Source organism: Argiope bruennichi, chromosome 6, assembly GCF_947563725.1.
Source record: "Argiope bruennichi chromosome 6, qqArgBrue1.1, whole genome shotgun sequence".
Taxonomy (NCBI): domain Eukaryota; kingdom Metazoa; phylum Arthropoda; class Arachnida; order Araneae; family Araneidae; genus Argiope; species Argiope bruennichi.
The window spans coordinates 99,465,953-99,483,861 of NC_079156.1; the positions used below are offsets into that span (position 1 = coordinate 99,465,953).

The 17,909-nt window shown below is 30.9% G+C and overlaps 1 long non-coding RNA gene across 1 annotated transcript in view; it reads left to right on the top strand.

Moving 5' to 3' along the window:
- Window positions 1-2,485: 2,485 nt before the first annotated feature.
- Window positions 2,486-17,909, top strand: part of LOC129972471 (uncharacterized) — a 129,683-nt gene continuing 114,259 nt past the window's right edge. The window contains exon 1 of the long non-coding RNA XR_008784863.1: window positions 2,486-2,568. This is a non-coding gene — a long non-coding RNA (uncharacterized LOC129972471). The remainder of the gene's footprint in view (window positions 2,569-17,909) is intronic.

The following is a 17,909-nucleotide window of genomic DNA, read 5'->3' on the forward strand; positions in this document are numbered from 1 at the left end:
TCAAATTATTATTTTTAATCTTTTTATTTGTTTTCGCGAATTATTGAAAGAAGCTAAAATCTAAGTAGTTTATTGAAATGGAATCAAATGAAAAGGAATGGCTATTTTTGTAGCAGTAGTTTATGCGTAATACTTCTAAAACTGCACTATTATTTTTCCAAGTCATTATTTTTAATCCTTTTGTTTCTTTCCATGGTGAATTACTGTTAAAAGTCAAAATTTGAGCAGATTCCAGAAATCCAATCAATTGAAAATCTGTTGCATTTTTTTCCCATGTTTGTTTATATGCAAGGCTGGTGAATCTTCACTTTTACAAATTATTATTTTAAATCCTTTTGTTTCTTTCCATGAAAAATTATTGTAAAAAGTCAAAATTTGAGTGGGTTTTTGAAATCGAATCAATTGAAAGTCTATGGCATTTTTTCCCATGTTTGTTTATATGCAAGGCTTGTGAATCTTCACTTTTTCAAATTATTATTTTAAATCCTTTTGTTTCTTTCCATGAAAAATTATTGTAAAAAGTCAAAATTTGAGTGGGTTCTTGAAATCGAATCAATTGAAAGTCTATGGCATTTTTTCCCATGTTTGTTTATATGCAAGGCTTGTGAATCTTCACTTTTTCAAATTATTATTTTAAATCCTTTTGTTTCTTCCCATGAAGAATTACTGTAAAAAGTCAAAATTTGAGTGGGTTCTTGAAATCGAATCCATTGAAAATCTATGGCATTTTTCCCCATGTTTGTTTATATGCAAGGTTTGTGAATCTTCACTTTTTCAAATTATTATTTTAAATCCTTTTGTTTCTTTCCATGAAAAATTATTGTAAAAAGTCAAAATTTGAGTGGGTTCTTGAAATCGGATCAATTGAAAGTCTATGGCATTTTTTCCCATGTTTGTTTATATGAAAGGTTTGTAAATCTTCCCTTTTTTGAAATTATTATTTTAAATCCTTTTGTTTCCTTTTGTTTGGATTTTTGTGCGTGTGTGGTAGTTTATGTGCATGGTCTGTAAATCTGCATTACCATTTTTCAAATTATTATTTTTAATCTTTTTGCTTATTTCCGTTCAAAACTATTGCAAGAAGTCAAAATTTAAATAGGTTCTCAAAATTGAATCAATTGAAAGGCAATGAAATTTTTATTTCAGTTAGTCCTTCAGCATTGGAATTTTTATGTGGTAATTTATATATAATGCTTGTAAATCTGCTCTGTTATTTTTCAAATTGTTATTTTTAATTCTTTTGTTTGTTTCCATGGAGAATTATTGTAAGAAATCAAAAGTTGAGTAAGTTATCGAAATTGAAGCAATTTTAAAGTCAACAAAATTTTCATTTCAGTTAGTTCTCCATCATAAGTCAACGTTTGTGAATCTATAGTAGTATTTTTAAATTATCATTATCATTTCTTTTATTAATAATTTTGTTTCCATGAGTAATATCGTATCAAGTCAAAATATGAGTAGGTTCTAGAGGTTTATATCCATTAAATTTTCATTTCAATTAATTCTCCATCATAGGACGCTTTTTTTATGCTAGTTTATATGCAAAGTCTATTTCAAATAAATTTACTATGCTTCGTAATAGATGAGATTCTTTTAGAAAAAGCAGGCTACTGTTTATTTATAGCGCTATAAAAATGTAATTTAATTTGTTAGATTAAAGTTCTGTTTTTATTGCTAGATGTTGACGATTTTGGTGTGGATTGTATCGCGGTCAAATGATGAAGAAAACACTTGAAACTGCTTTCTTTTCAAACTTCTAGCAGAAAGACAATCTATCTTGATGTATCTAAAATATAATAAGCAAGATAAGGAAATGTAGCGTGTGAATTGACACCAGAATTAAAATTTGAGCTAAATTGGTCCACTAGAATTGGTCCAAGATGAGCATTGTACCACCTGTTTCCTTCATCGTATCACGAAGATAAATACAAAATGCGTCATATTGTGTATACATGAATTCAAGATCATAACCCTATTAAAGCCGAAGAAAAACGCTGAAAGGAAGGCAGCCGCGAAGCCCTTTCCTATTCCACCGCTTTCGAGGTCACTTTCCTATCCCATCCGAATAGGAAAGGGTCGTTGGAAAACGGCAGGTCACCAAAAATGAAATCCGAAGACCGTCCGTTTCCAGAGGCTCAATTACACTTAGGTCCTTCGAATGTAACAATGCATTACAACAAGCAATCCATTTATTTTCGTTATATAGCAATTAGAGTGCGCTTTTATTTCTTTTAGTCAAATGACTTTTTTGCAAACGATTTTCTACAAACGAGACTTTTTTTTATGACTTCTTTTACGATTTTTTAGAAGCCGACATTGTTGACACTATGCCTGCTTGTACGACATCTGCCACATTTAGACGTTGCATGCATGCATTCTCAGTTGAAAAAATAACCATCAAGTTCGTGATCTATTTTTTGATGCGCATATTTATTTGGCTGCTATTACATGTATAAGTGGAAACAAGCCACAGTATTTAAACAGAAAAACACAAGTGCAAATGTGTTCTGTTTCCTATCAACTATCAATCTAGCGTTTCCCGGGAAGTTTCCCACGAAAGAAAGTTAGGTTCGTTTGATTATAATTATTCATAAGTTTCACGAGTGGTTTATTAATAATTTTCATGATTAATAAACCACTTTTTTTTTCTTGAATTTTAATGATTTTAGATTTTGCTAATTATTAGTTTTTTTTTTTTTTTTTTTTTTTGAGTTTCAGAAAAAAAAAAATTTTTTTAAATCAAAACGTGGAATTATATTTGTAAGACGTAGAATTATATTTATTCAATTTCCGATATACCAAATTACAATTAAATTAAATAGATATTCCGTCATTTTAAATTTATCAAACCTTGTACTTTATAATAAGGAAACAATAATGAAGTGTATTGTTCGAGTTTTTTTTTTTTTTTTTTTCCAATTTAAGAGCGATAGAATTTTATTGTTATTTATATTTATTTAATACTGCTCGCTTCAGATTACCAGGATGTTGAAGGGAATATTGTTTACTTGATTTCAATTAAATCGATTAGATATAATTTGATGTACATAACTTAGCCAAATTGTCTGAAATGAATGTCCATGCAATTTCAATTATCTCATTTTCAAGTTTTTGTTTTTTATTATGTATCTGAATCTTCGTAATTTAAAGAATCTCATGATATCATAGAAACATTAAATCGTAAAATGTTCGATTCATCTATCTCCTAAACTTCATAATATTGTAACTTCACTTTGTTATTTGTCTTGTAAGCTTTGTCTTGTAAATAAATATTAAATCGAATTTTTCTGCTTTAGCATTCATTAATGAAAAAAAACTGACTCAAATAAATACTTGATGAAACGATGAAAATGTATAAATTTTAGTGCATAAATTTAATTTCTTGTTGAAAATTAGAAAAAAAATATTTTTGAAAAAAAATTTCTAAAATTCGGGGGAAATTCGCATGGCTATTTAATTGGTATCATTCAAAAGACAATTTTATTAATTTTTGAAGTGGTTTAGATTTATTTTTCTGCAGTAACAGTTTCGAGTTTCATTGAGAAAAAAATGCCAAAATTTCGTTTAATTTTTAATTAATTAAAAAATTTAAATAAATTCGGCCGTTGATACATATTTTCAACCTCAAAAATATATATGTAGAAGTTTGGCAGCTCTAAATAAAACTTGAAGTAGTTTTAAAGCTCTAAATAAAACTTGAAGTAGTAATAAAACTTGAAGACTTTTTTTTTTTATCTTTATTATTAATAGAGACTTGTCGAATGCTAATGCACAGATATTTTTATCTTTATTATTAATAGAGACTTGTCAAATGCTAATGCACAGATATTTTTTTTAAATCTTTATTATTAATAGAGACTTGTAGAGCACTAATGCACACATATTTTTATCTTTATTATTAATACAGATTATACCTTAATTTTTGGTGAGATTTTGATGTATAATCCTGTGTAATATTAATGCCAAAAATTTCAAGACAACTCAAATGATAAATTTCAAATAATAAGAATGGATATGAATCTAAAATTACTATTATATATATATTTTCCATCAAATATTTTGTTTGTACGTGAATCTACCATTTTAAGTCTGTCTTTATCTTAAGCTGTTACATCTTAAGCTAAGTAAACTGCATTGCAATGTTTCATTATTTTTAAATTTAAGAGCAATAATATGCTATTTAAATTTATCTATTATTATTACTTTTTATGATATTATCTTACGTAAAGTTAACTCGAAAACCTGCTAAGATGATACAAAGGACACATTTCAATCATAAGAATGAATATGAATGGTGTATTAAACATTTCTATTAAATATGTTTTCATATCCCTAAGATATTATTGTTTATATGCAATAAATAAAAGTTGATACTTTTGAAAGATTAGGAAACCAAAAGTAGAACTTAAACTTTAACATCGTGATCAACATTTAATTTATAAAATTTACTTAATGAAAACTCATTTTTTAATAGACAAAAAGGTAAAATTAAGTTGAAAGTATAATTCCAATAAATTGATTAGATTTAACCATAAATTTCGACGATCTTATCTAATATTATTAACCATGAAATTTTGTTTAATACATAGTAATAGGATAGTTAATATATAGTAATAGTTTAATACATAAGAGTTTTCATTCAATATGTCATGTTTTCATATTAACTTCATATAATATCCAAAACAGATATTAATATACTATAAGATATTGCCGATGGTTATGCAAAAATGGTGTTGTGTAAAGGCTCTTACATTGCACCGTGGATAATATTAAACTTGATGTAATGGCTATATAAACTTTTATTTCTTCTAAAAATTGCAGAATTCCAATGATAAATTAAATATTCTTCAAGTTTGCACAAAGATGGCGTTCCCCGAAGACTGTTTCATATTGTCAAGCAGACGATATTAAAGCTGATGCAGACAGTTCTTGCACAGTTATATGCGGTGAATGATTTCATAAATTTCTGTTTCTCCTAAAAATTGTACGGATGTACTCTTGTTCAACATGTTTTCTTGTGTTACGTAAATGATCCGGTTCTTGGTATTTCATCTATAGGCATGACAAGAGAACTGATTAATTTATTTTATTCGAAACTTTTCATTTTTTTTTTTTTGCCTTTGCTAAATGAATTGTGTGTGTGTGTGTGTGTGTGTGTGTGTGTGTGTGTGTGTGTGTGTGTGTGTGTGTGTGTGTGTGTGTGTGTGTGTGTGTGTGTGTGTGTGTGTGTGTGTGTGTGTGTGTGTTGGCACTCTATAGACCAGATCATTTAACTGGAGTACCAGACTTAGCATATGCATAGTTTGAAAGATAAGAATGTGCACATATGAAATTTTATAAAAATTTAATTTATTATTGCAATTAATTAAAAATTAAGAGAAATTTTAATGTTTTATGCCGATATATTCGAGCCAAATGGGCAATATCTGAAGCATGCGCACTTGTTTATATTTCGTTAACTTTTTCTACAAAACAAGCATTAATACAGGGTCCACGGTACTAAGAAGTAGTTTCATGAGATTTATAACATGCATGAAAACATATGCAATACCTCCGAACATGCTTCCCAAGCTCTGATATGAAATGAATTGTCATATGGATGTTATCCATGTGAGCAAGGGAATTCACAGAGGCTATTATTACTTATTCAACCTTAACCGGCTACTCCGACCCGCCAGAAGGCACACGAAAAAAATCTGAATGACCGGAACGCCACGACAACAACACTGGGGGGAACTGTAGCTGATTCCTAAGGGCCATCACCGGCCACGTTACAACCCTTACCTGAGGAAGTATGTCCCGTCGACAATAGTAGATAGTCAACCCACCACCACTACCATTTCTGTACCCACTCGGTTGTATCCACCACCCTACCGGATGCTTCTCATCCTCGTTTTCGAGGTACCCCCCAGGTGATAGTTATTACATATACAAGCAAAACTTTGAATTTTCATTCATATCATGTTCAATTTTTTTTTCCATTTTCTCTTACAAAAGAGTTATAACTATTTGTAAACGATTCAAATGCTTTGACTAATCATGTTTTTCTTTATTTACACTATATACCTTATCTCGCATTATGAAACAATGATTAGTCTGTCATGGAAAAGAAACAAACTATCTATAGATATATATAAAACACTAAAGCACGTGGCACATAAATCGAGCTTGTTGCTAATTGCTGAATCGCAACATGTAAATACACACAAAACATCGTACAATTTCAAACAACTTTATTTTTTGAACTTTTTAACAGTTGTACTGAATCAAATGTTTCTCTTAGCTAATTAATGGAGCTGCAAAATATTATTAGAAGTGTTCTGAAGATAATTCGCCGTGTTACCAAAGAGGGCATTCAGTCAGAGGAAAGAAGATACAATAGAAATCAAGAAAAAGGCTTCGAACAAAAAGTTCAATCGAGCGCAAAAGTAGTCTTAATCAGGGAAGTAATCGAGCTAAAACTTACGATTCATGTACGGTTTCTCGCCAATGACATCAAAATCGTGAAAATCGTCCAGAAAACTCTCTAAAAGTCTACAATCCTGGATGTATATCAGAAATGTTAACAGACGGCTTTTGAAATTGCAATCAAAAATTGTCAGGTTTATATTTGGCGAAAAATCGCTCTCACTCTCTCTCTCTCTCTCTCTCTCTTTTTTTTTTTTTTTTTTTTTTTTTTTTCTTTTCAATTTCGACACTCGTATATTAATCTTAAGTCTACCCGTAATCTTTATGATTTGCCTTCGGAAATTGATACTTATATCTTCCAAAACTTATAAAAAGGTGTTTTTTGTTCTACCTTAAGACTAAACAAAAATACTTTTTCAATAACATAAATTTCATTTTCGTATAATTTTTCATTTAACTTTAATATTTTTAATTTAATTTGATACACTCTCAGAAATAATGTTTTTACGGGATTCAAACTCTCCATCAAAACATTCAAGCACGTGCTTTTGCCAATCCTACAGTCCTTAGTAGGATTTCCATTTCCGCTTATATTTCGTAGTATATAAGCTTTGTAAATTGCAGCAAACTGTTTTAGTTGGATTCATGTGTTTAAGTCATATTAAATAACTAGGTAAAATGTTTCTTTTTCAAAAAATACATCCCATATTAATAATTTAACAACCTAATAAGTTAATAATTTGGGCGGACAAACTAATCGCCAAAGGCGGCTAGTATAACGAAGGACCAATATAAGGATGTAAATAGTTATTCAACTACTGTTTTAACTCTTGTTTGCAATCTCAATTCTTGTTACAGATGACAATAAATAAGTAAAAAAAAAAAAGATATATTATGGTTTATCCCCAATAAGTTTTTTAAAATACCACGCAAATAAATACAGATCCTTGAAGTGTTTCAAACTTATTTTCCGCACTTCTTTTCTTATGGTAATTTTGTTACGGAAGTTCAACAGTTCATACCTAAAACGCAGACCTGCATTCAAATCAATTTTCCATCCAAACAGAACGTCAAGCGCTTAACAATAAAACAATAACTCGAGAGCAGTCACAAGCTGGCGCTGTCACGTCCATTCAAAAGGCGAACAAAACTTTATATTTGACAGTTTCATAATTGTTATCTCAGACACTTCCACAGAAGACAGATTCAATTTTGTCTCTGAAAGAAAATAGCAAAACGGAGGCGGGAAGGGGGGGGGAGGGAAGCTGTTTATCCCTCCCTTCCAACTGCCACCGTGCGTCTGTATAATTTACAATGTTTATGGACCTCTTCTATTGTTTCTAGAGGTATGAGGGAGTCGGTAACACAAGCTTTGACGTATCATCTGTCACCGTGGCAGATGTTGGTTTCGCTTTGTGCTTTTCGTTTATTGTATCCAGCAGTGATTTGCAAAAGGTCGAAAAATTTCCAGTTTTATGTCGTTTATGGTTATTAAATGAATGCAGTTTCTATTATAAATTATACAGAAATTCACGGATCATAAATTAGTGACTCTTATCAGCAAATAATAATTACTTATCAATCAATGTATCAGGATAAAAGTTTATTTATATTCAATTTTACTTCTACACACGCAAAAAAAAAACTAAATTAGCTTCGTGTGTGTTTGTGTGTGTATGTGTTCAACATTGATTTTTAAATCACTGTAATCATATAATTTATGATTGTTATAGTTTCTTTCATAAATTTAAAGAGATATTCACTAATCATGATAAAGCAGATTATCATTCCAAAGGATAATAATCATTAATAAACTAGCAATGCACTATGATAAAAGATTATTAATATTCAATTCTGAAAGAAAATAGCAAGAAAAAAGGCTGAAAGATCTAGGCATCTCGTTTATTGTGATTTTGATTTGGGAAGCAACAAATAATTTATTTCATTTATGGGTATTAATTTTTTTTTTTTTTTTTTTTTTTTTACTAAATTATCAAAAGATTCATTGAACATGGCGAATCAGTGAATTTTATCAATGAATCATAGTCTCTGATTAGTTATCACTTAATCATGATAAAAGCTTTTGAAATATTCTTCTATGTATAAAATACACCTTTCCTATAAAGAGTAATATTTCGGTTTCCTATAAAAAGTAATATATATATATATATATATATATAGATGTAACATTATTTTTGTTGAAGCAGAGTGCAGGTTTGAAGACATAGACAAGACGCTGCCTTTTTAATTTCGTTTTATTCTCTCTCTTACCACCATCCAGGAAAGCATAATTATTTACAAGAAGACGCAGCGTGACAAAAAAGCAGAAGTAAAGAAGGAAAGGCAAAAAAGGGCCGAAACAAATGATCACTAGTCTTATATAACATTGGATTTCTGGCAAGGGGCCAATTCAATACACGTGGTGACCTTTGACACCTTTTCAAGGGCATTAAAGTGATCACTTTCATTTGAGACGTAGATTGATTATGCAGTAATTTTTAACAGTTTATATATATATATATATATAACTAAATTATTTCATCTGCCTTGATATTTATCTGGATTATTGAAGAATTAATTTGGACCTCTTTTCAGCAATGTTATTAAAATTTATTCTAAGCTGAATTCTCAACTCGCCTCCTAATTGCATATGAAGGAAATGCCATCAATATCTATGCCCTGAATCTTAAATAAAAAAATAACAAAAGGTAAAATCTGAAATCTTCAAAGCATTTATTTGAACACTTTTTTCCTTCTTCGAATATCGAATCTCACCATATCAATATATTCCCCGCCCACCACTCTTAGACGACAAGGTGAAGTCAAAGATTATAGTTTTGCTGACAAGTCTTGAAAGTTAGTTATGACCAGGGAATGAAAAGATCTATTATTATTTTTGAATGCTGTTTAGCCTTGTCACACCACCTACCACCTGTGTGACCCCATTTGGAATTGCGACCTACAGTTTAAAAAACCATGTAAAAAACGGAAAATTTCTACAAAATTCGAATGAGCGGTTAAATCGTTTGTCTGTAGAGCGTGTCATCACCTATGAATCTCAAAACCACTCCTTATCTCGACAGAAAATCTGTGCTTGAATATCCTATTTAACGTCAATGCAATACAGACGTCCCAACAGACTTCTGCGTAAATTAGACAAAAGATAGAAAGAAAATAAAAAAAAATGTAACCATTGAGCCAATTTTTACAAATCCTTGCATCGCGTCATCCTTATACTAGCATCTTTCCACCTTTCGCAAATTAACTTTTTCCCATTCCCAGCCCCCTCCAGAAAGAGGACCCCCCACTCTTGTTCTGACAGCACACACGTAACAAGGCATCTCATCCATAACGACTGTGTGTTTATATATACCCTGCCCAAATTGCCCGGGCGTGTGTCGTCCATCATATAATATCCCGGGCCGGGCAATCTGAGTTGGTCTTAAAACCGGTATTAACCTGTCACAGTCCTAACTTATGTGTGGCCTCCTACCGGTGATTAGCGGGGCCCCTTCGCACCCTCCCCTCGGGCCCGGCCCCTAGACAGGCAGACTCCGAGACCTCGTGACCGGTCCTCTTTTTTTATTACGTGTAACTGTCCCCCCTCCCCGGCATCTTATTATTATTTATCGCTGCATGATGGCCAAGTTGAAATACCTCGAGGGCAGAGCTGTTGTGATTGAGAAAAATTAGAAAAAGAGGAAGCATGGCGACGGGAAGATTGAATCACTTTGGAAGGCTCTAAATTGTGTGGGCGGGTCGGCACGTGCTTGGCGATGTTGCAGAGAGGAATTTCTCAATTCAGGCTCTCGTGTTACGAGTTTTAGCGACGTGTATTGGCAATTATTTTTTTTTTTTAATGACAGTGGATAATTTCTATTATAAAAAAAAGACGAGGCTTTTTATTGTTGCATAAAAGAAAAGGCATGAAACTCAACATCTTTGTATGTCTCCCAGAATATAATGCTGTTAGTAGAGAATTTGATGTTTCAGAGTTCCTTTAATGGGGTGCAAACATGTTATGCTTTTGCAAACTGTAGCCCGCATAGGCAAAAAAATATCATTGCTAAAATCAACCTGCTGCCTATTTTTCTGTGACTGGTGAAAATGTCCTGTTGCCTATTTTTCTGTAACTAGTGAAAATGTCCCGCTGTCTATTTTCACTAGTTATGCCTTCATTTATATGATTTGTTATTATAATTTATATTTACGAATTTCGCTAAATTAATGCCCTGTTTTGGTGGTTAACAAGTGACTTTTGAAACGAAATGCGGAATGTAATACTGTGATCATGTAAAAAGAAAGATGTTCTTGAACCCTCTCTGTGAGGGTATTTCCATTGGGAATTTCAAAGTACTCAAGGGCCTTGTATACAATCATAAGAAGAAAAAAAAAAATCCCGAAAAGAATAAATTTAAATATTTGAAATCTAATATAATAAAGAAAAGTGGGGGAGGTGATATTAGATACATGCCTTTGATTTCATTTTAATTTCACAATTATAATTCGGGCTTCTCTTTTATATATTTTGATTAAAGAATAATGAAACCTTTTATTTTTCGTAAAATCTATTATTTGTTTTCTACTATATGTTTTATTATCTATTATATTATTTGTAAAATCTATTATATCTTTGTTTATTATTTAAGTGTAAGTCTGTGACTTAAAAACTTGCTATAACAGGAGAAAAAATTAAGCTTTGTACAATAAACATCGATTCGATGTCGTACTCTTTAGCGCAGGCTAAAAATAAAAGCATAGGCTGCTAGCTTATTGTTTGTTTCTCTTTTTTGGCGTAAGAGAGTTGGAAATCGCTCATCTTGTTCTTAATATTATTTCTCTCAAATTCTTTGGTTCTTATTTTTATTTTCGTTCTAAATCGAAAACATCCTACAGTTTGATAATTTTTCCGATACCTCGTGCATTTTTGAAATAGGAATGCCAATTCTGTTGTTTCTCACCAGGTGGAGCTATAACTGATCTCATTGTGTAGCGCATGATCATTTTAATATACCTAGACATGAATTTTATGACAATAGCTGTCAACGTTCTGAAATTATTGTTGGGTAGAAAGTGGACATCCATTATAACATAATTCCATTCATAGTCGAAAATTTGTGATACTAAAAAGACAGGAGCTATACTGGGTTGTTGATGATAATGATGTTATCCTTTCAAACTTTTGATTCAAGAAAATTGCATTAAAAATGTGTTTAACAAAGCTTTGGATGAAACGAAAATACTCGTGCTCCTTTTTTAGTTGAGTATTTCCCATTTAGTGGATAAGATTGAATGACTCTCTCTCTTTCTTGCTGTGAAAGAAATTAGAGAAACGTTCGACTTAAAACTAATAACAATTTTTTTTTTTTTTTTGCACTAAAATCAGATGCATTTATATGAAAAAAAAATGTACAAAATCAGCTTCAAGTCTGTAATATTCGCATGTATGATAAAACTAAATAATCATTAATCGTTTTAAGCAAATATTTGTTCCATGAACATGGTGTTCTTGAATTAACTTACTATAGTTAGTTTGAAGCCGGCGTCCTGGCATAGGGATAGCGCGCCTTTCCCGTGATATGGGCGTCCTGAGTTCGGGTCCCCGTTTGGGCATGGTTGTTCTTCATCTGTTATATCTATGAGATGTGTGAATGTGCCCCCTTGTAAAAAGGGGTTGTGCAAGCGAATATGATGCGTGAGTAGCTAAGACGTACTCTTGGCTCTAGTTGGCGCTACTAAAAATAAGCGACACTCCCTTGACTTAAAATCGCTGACTTAGTCAGAGATAGAGATTGCAATACCGGAATACCGGTATTTTGAGCCATTTGTGCAATTTCGTAAAACCGGTATTCACAAGTTTAAATAGCGGTTTTTCGATATTTAATAGAAATTTTTTAAATAGTCTCCACCATATGTTCAGGGATCGCCAACATAGCAAAATAGTATATGTTTTTGTTTTTATGTCTCCCTAACGGGCAAAATTAATTAGCTAATTAATGACTTAATTAAATGATTAAATCTAAATTAGCGAAACATGGATTATTCCTGAAAAAAGATATTGTATCCATAACAACTGATGGAGCAACAGTTATGAAAAAGTTGGTAAGTTGATTGGTGGAAATCAGCAATTGTGCTATGCTCATGAAATTCAATTAGGAGTAATAGATGTATTATACCAAAAAAGTAAAGAACAGAAGAATCCAAATACTGTGGATATAGAAACTTCGAATTCCAAGTTTGAAGAGAGTAAGAGTGTGAGTGATATTGACAATGAAGATAATGACAATGTAATTGTTGAAGAAGATATTGCTAATGAGGATGAAATATTAACCCATCAGGAATGGCTTCCTATAATTTATAAAGTTCGAAAAATGGTTAAGATATTTAAACGTTCCCCTATAAAAAATGACATATACTAAAATATATACTAACTGAAAATAAAACAGAATATATGTTAATATTAGATTCTAAAACACGTTGGAACAGTTTACTCCTAATGATGGAATGGCTTTTGAAACTGAGAAATCCAATCCAAAATCAATAATCGACTTAAACTTACAAATTAATTTTTCAAATAGTGAATTCGACTTAATATTTAGAACTGTACCAGCTCTACTTCCAATAAAACTGGCTGTTGAGGCATTATGTCGGCAAGATTTTAATTGATTAACAGCTAATGCAACAATACATTTCATGTTGCAGTCACTGAAAGAACAGCACACATCACTATCTGAAGAATTATATATTACATTGAAAAATCGCACAGAAGAAAGGCATGCCGAAATAGGAAATGTCTTATGGTATTTACATAATTATAATGATTTTAAAAATGAAAAAGAAAAAGAAGAAAAGAAAATAGTCAATTCAAATCTGATTAAGTTTATAGTAAATTTTCATAAAATTTTTTACCGACAAACCTATTTACATTCAGAAGAATTCGGTTCAGTTATCGAAAATTATGATGATACTAATGTCCATAGTGAAAAAGAATTGTCACTTGAACAAAAATTAGAAAAAAATTTCAACGAACCAAAATACAATACAGAAATCAGCTATATCCAAAACTATCCGACGAGAAATCGATTTATCTGAAGATGAAGGATTAAGAGATAAATACTTGGAAAAAGTATATCGCGCATTGCTAACAGTACCACAAACTAGCGTAGATGCCGAAAAAGCGTCTTCGACAGCTAGTTATTTTTAAACAAAATTACTTTTCAGGCTTAATGACAATACAATTGATGCATTATGTTTTTTTAAGATCACTTTCCAAAAATTTGTAATAGTACCGAATAGTGATATTTACACTTTTTTGTGAATTAAATAAATAAGATGTTCCTTTACTTTTTTGTGATTCTTTATATACTGTTATAATTTGTAGGTTATAAATTATTTTTTATGATATTTACACTCTCTAATAAAACTGACAAATAAAACAAAGAAACACCTGTGTTTTCTTTCTTTTTCTAAAATTTCTAATACCGGTATTAAAACCGGTATCCCGGTATTAAAATCTGCAAAATACCGAATACTGGTATTGAAATTTTGATCCGATATTGCAATCCCTAGTCAGAGAGCTTATCCATGGCTAGTGCTCTTAGAAATAACAGCAACAATTTACTTTTATTGCTAATAAGAAATGATAAAATATGAGAACTTTCGAGCCGATTTAAGAATAAATTTCAAACTTTGAACCGATTTAACAATACATTCTCTTTGCATAATCAGCCATTCTTACTACTATATTGAAAATTGGTTAATTCAAATCGTTGGTAATCTGGATTTTTCTTTGATCGCTCAATATTATTTATAACTCAAATTTTTACTTAAATTTTACAAAATTAAAAATCATGTAAAAATTGCTTTTATTTCCGAACTCATTTTATTAGCGGGATGTCTTCATTTATTAAATTTACTTATTTATTGAAATTATTAATTTTAAAATTGTTAATACTTTTTAATTCTTAACTATTATTACATTATTTATCAAACCTGCTTACTGCTTGTTTATTAATTATACTTTATAGAATTATTAAAGGCTAAAAATAAATCTTTACTGCAATTTTTATCTTGCTTATCTCTTTGCTCTTTGCTTGCTTTGCTCTCTTGCTTATCTCTTTATTCTTTCTATTCTTACTTATACCTAGTTTTTATTAATTCGAATTTTTCGATAAATCGAATTTTTATTTTGATCCCATTAATTTCAAAGCTCCTCTATGCTAATACAGAACATTTATGTTGAAACTTTTCTCCGGGTTGTTTCAGCGAGAAAAAAAAGTCAAACAGCAAACGATTTGAATGTTTGGAATAATACACTATTTTTTTTTATATTCATTAACACAATAACAATCACAGTAACTGCATAAAATTTTGCATTAAAGAGCTTGCTAAAAAATTCATAATTTTTTTCCACATTGACTTTTTTTCCAAAATGTTATCTTATCCCAAATGACGTTTTAATGTTTTTCCTCGGTTCTTTTTATTGAATTTTTCCGATTGCTTTATATTGCTGCATTTAAAATAATTGCTAATGAAATCACTAAATTCTCCATTAGTTATAAGTTGCAAATTGAGGAAGTCGTTACTAACTGTCTAATATTTAAAAAAAAATCTGCAATATAGGCATACACAAAAAGTCATTAAATCCTTGTTGGAAACGAACCGACCAGTTACTTGGTTATTGCTGTTTCATTTTATGAGTCGGGAAAAATTTATTGAGATTCATTAAATGACATAATGAGGAAGTGAAATATAATCCTAAAAGAGTTTTTTTTCCCAAAACTTAATGTTATTATAATTAACAACAATATAATTTTCAAACTGGTTATGAGAATTATGCTCACCATCATGGTTTTAATTATATTACTAATAGGTTGATACCAAACAATTTTCAGAATTTGTTCTTGTGTATTTATTTACATCGTTAAAATCTTTCTCGGAGATTTATTTTATTATTTATTCAATAAAAAAATTTTAAAAATCAAAAATTCAAAAAATAAGTTAGAAGAATGCCCAAAAACATTTTGCATTGAAGATTATTTTTTTTTTTACATTTTGGGTGCAACTGCAATCGTGGTATCCTAATAAAGTAATTATCTGTCCAATTTTAAAAATTATTGAATTGGCAACTATTAGGATCTTTCTTAAAAATAGTTAAAGCGTTTATTTAAATAAATATTTTGTTTGTAAATGCAAAGAAAAAGTACACAAACAGAAGTATATTAATCGTCAGTCTATCAATGAAGGAATGCATTAAAGCATCATGTTCTGAAAAATTCCAATTAGGAAGCTGTGAATTTTTACTCATGCTGTCTTAACCAGCATTATTCAAAATTGGTAGACCGATATACACTTTTAAAGCTGACCTTTTTCTCACATGTGAGCCACCACCACCCCAGAAATCCCTTGGAAAGGCAATCTACACCTATGTGCTTCGATCTCAAATGATACAAAGTTACACTGAGATCGTCTTGGCAAACCGAAGATGTCACTCTTCCCTTTTACCATAAGTTCTTCATTCATGAGCTTGATTCACGATTCATAAATTTTTGGTTACCCTGAGTTCTTCCAATACCATGAGTCCTTGATTCCCAATTCGTAAAAATGTTGATTACCTTGAGTTCATGGACTTCTCCAGTAACATGAGTCCTTGATTCACGATTCGTAAAAGTTTCGATTACCATGAGTTCTTTATTCATGGACTTCCCCAGTAATATGAATCCTTGATTTACAATTCGTAAAAGTTTTGATTATCATGAGTTCTTGATTCATGGATCCTTCTTAAAAATTGTTAAAACGTTAATTTAAATCAATATTTTTTTATATATAAAGAAAAAGTACACAAAAAGAAAGTATATTAATCGTCAGTCTATCAATGAACGAATGTGTTAAAGCATCGCGTTTGTTGAAAAATTTCAGTTAGGAAGTTGTGAATTTTTATTCAAACTGTCTTAAACAGCATTATTCAAAATTGGTAGACCGATATGCACTTTTAAAGCTGACCATTTGCTCACATGTAAGGCAGTTAAATAAGTCCCCCCCCCCCACCTCACAGAAGTCACTTGGTAAGGCAATCCACACCCATGTGCTTTCATCTCAGATGATACAAAGCTATATTCGTGATTGTCCAGGCAAACCGAAGCCATAAGTTCATGATTCATGAGTTTGATTCACGATTCGTAAAAGTTTTGATTGCCATAAGTTCTTGATTCATGAGCTTGATTCACGATTCGTAAAAGATTTGATTGCTATAAGTTCTTGATTCATAAGCTTGATTCACGATTCGTAAAAATTTTGATTGCCATGAGTTCTTGATTCATGAGCTTGATTCACGATTCGTATAAGTTTTGATTGCCATGAGTTCTTGATTCATGAGCTTGATTCACAATTCGTAAAAGTTTTGATTGCCATGAGTTCTTGATTCATGAATTTTCCCAATGAAACTTAAAAGAAGTTGGAGATTGTGATTTATAGCAACAATGGCTGTTGTCCCCTGTTTCCAGATGAAGTTTTAGTTAATTAACAGTAACAAAGCAGTTCCGATGATGTGATTTAGTCCATAATCGAGATTCTAAAGTTCCAGTGAAAAGAAGAGATACAATAAGGCGGACAGATCCCGCAACACGGAATGGTGATAAAAAATAGATTCTTTAAAAAACCGTCTCAACAGAATGGGGTCAATAAAGTTAGTATATATTGAAATGCTTCATCGCTTGAAGAGAAATTTGCAGATTGGTCTTGTTTGCAGTTATTTTACCCGGAACATTTTTCCATGAGATATCTTGTTTATCTAACTGTAGAAAAGACCACAATCTGTCTCTAAAATATGTATACCTTTTGCAAACTTTCCCAATACCATGAGTTCTTGATTCAGGAACTTGGCCGATTGGTTAAATTGTGATAAATAGCATGCAAACATAAAAAAATTATGTCTCTAGATTTTAATGAACCACCAAGTTGTGTTGTTTTTTGCGTCTAGGAAAAAAATCTTTTTTTAGATTGTCTGTCTAAAAACTATTATCTCCATGAGTAAATAAGGTAAAAAGTTTCGTCTCCTTTTGACAGATAATGAATTTAGCTAACTTCAGCTTTGGCAGAAAAAGAAACACATATTAGGTTTAATAAGATGAACTTTATCCCTTGGCTGTAAAAATGAACAAGTATCGTTCATTTTTGCAACCTCGAGTCGCCCATCAAATTCGCCCACCATCTTGAAGAGATCTCACATCATATTTATAACAGAGCTTGGCGATCTTGGTTTAATTTGAAAATCGCCAAGTTGTCTGGTTGGTTTGTTGTATTTTATTGGCGCAAGAGCCATGTTTTGACTAAGCTGCGCCAGTCAAATGGTTAAAATTATTTCAATGCCAGTTTAAAAGTGAGAAAAAAAAATGATTATTTCGAAATGTTTTTAAATTCAACATGTAAAATTGATTAATAAAACAAGAAATTGGGGCAGACACGATTTAAAAAGGCAATAAAATCTAAATAGAATGCTAAAA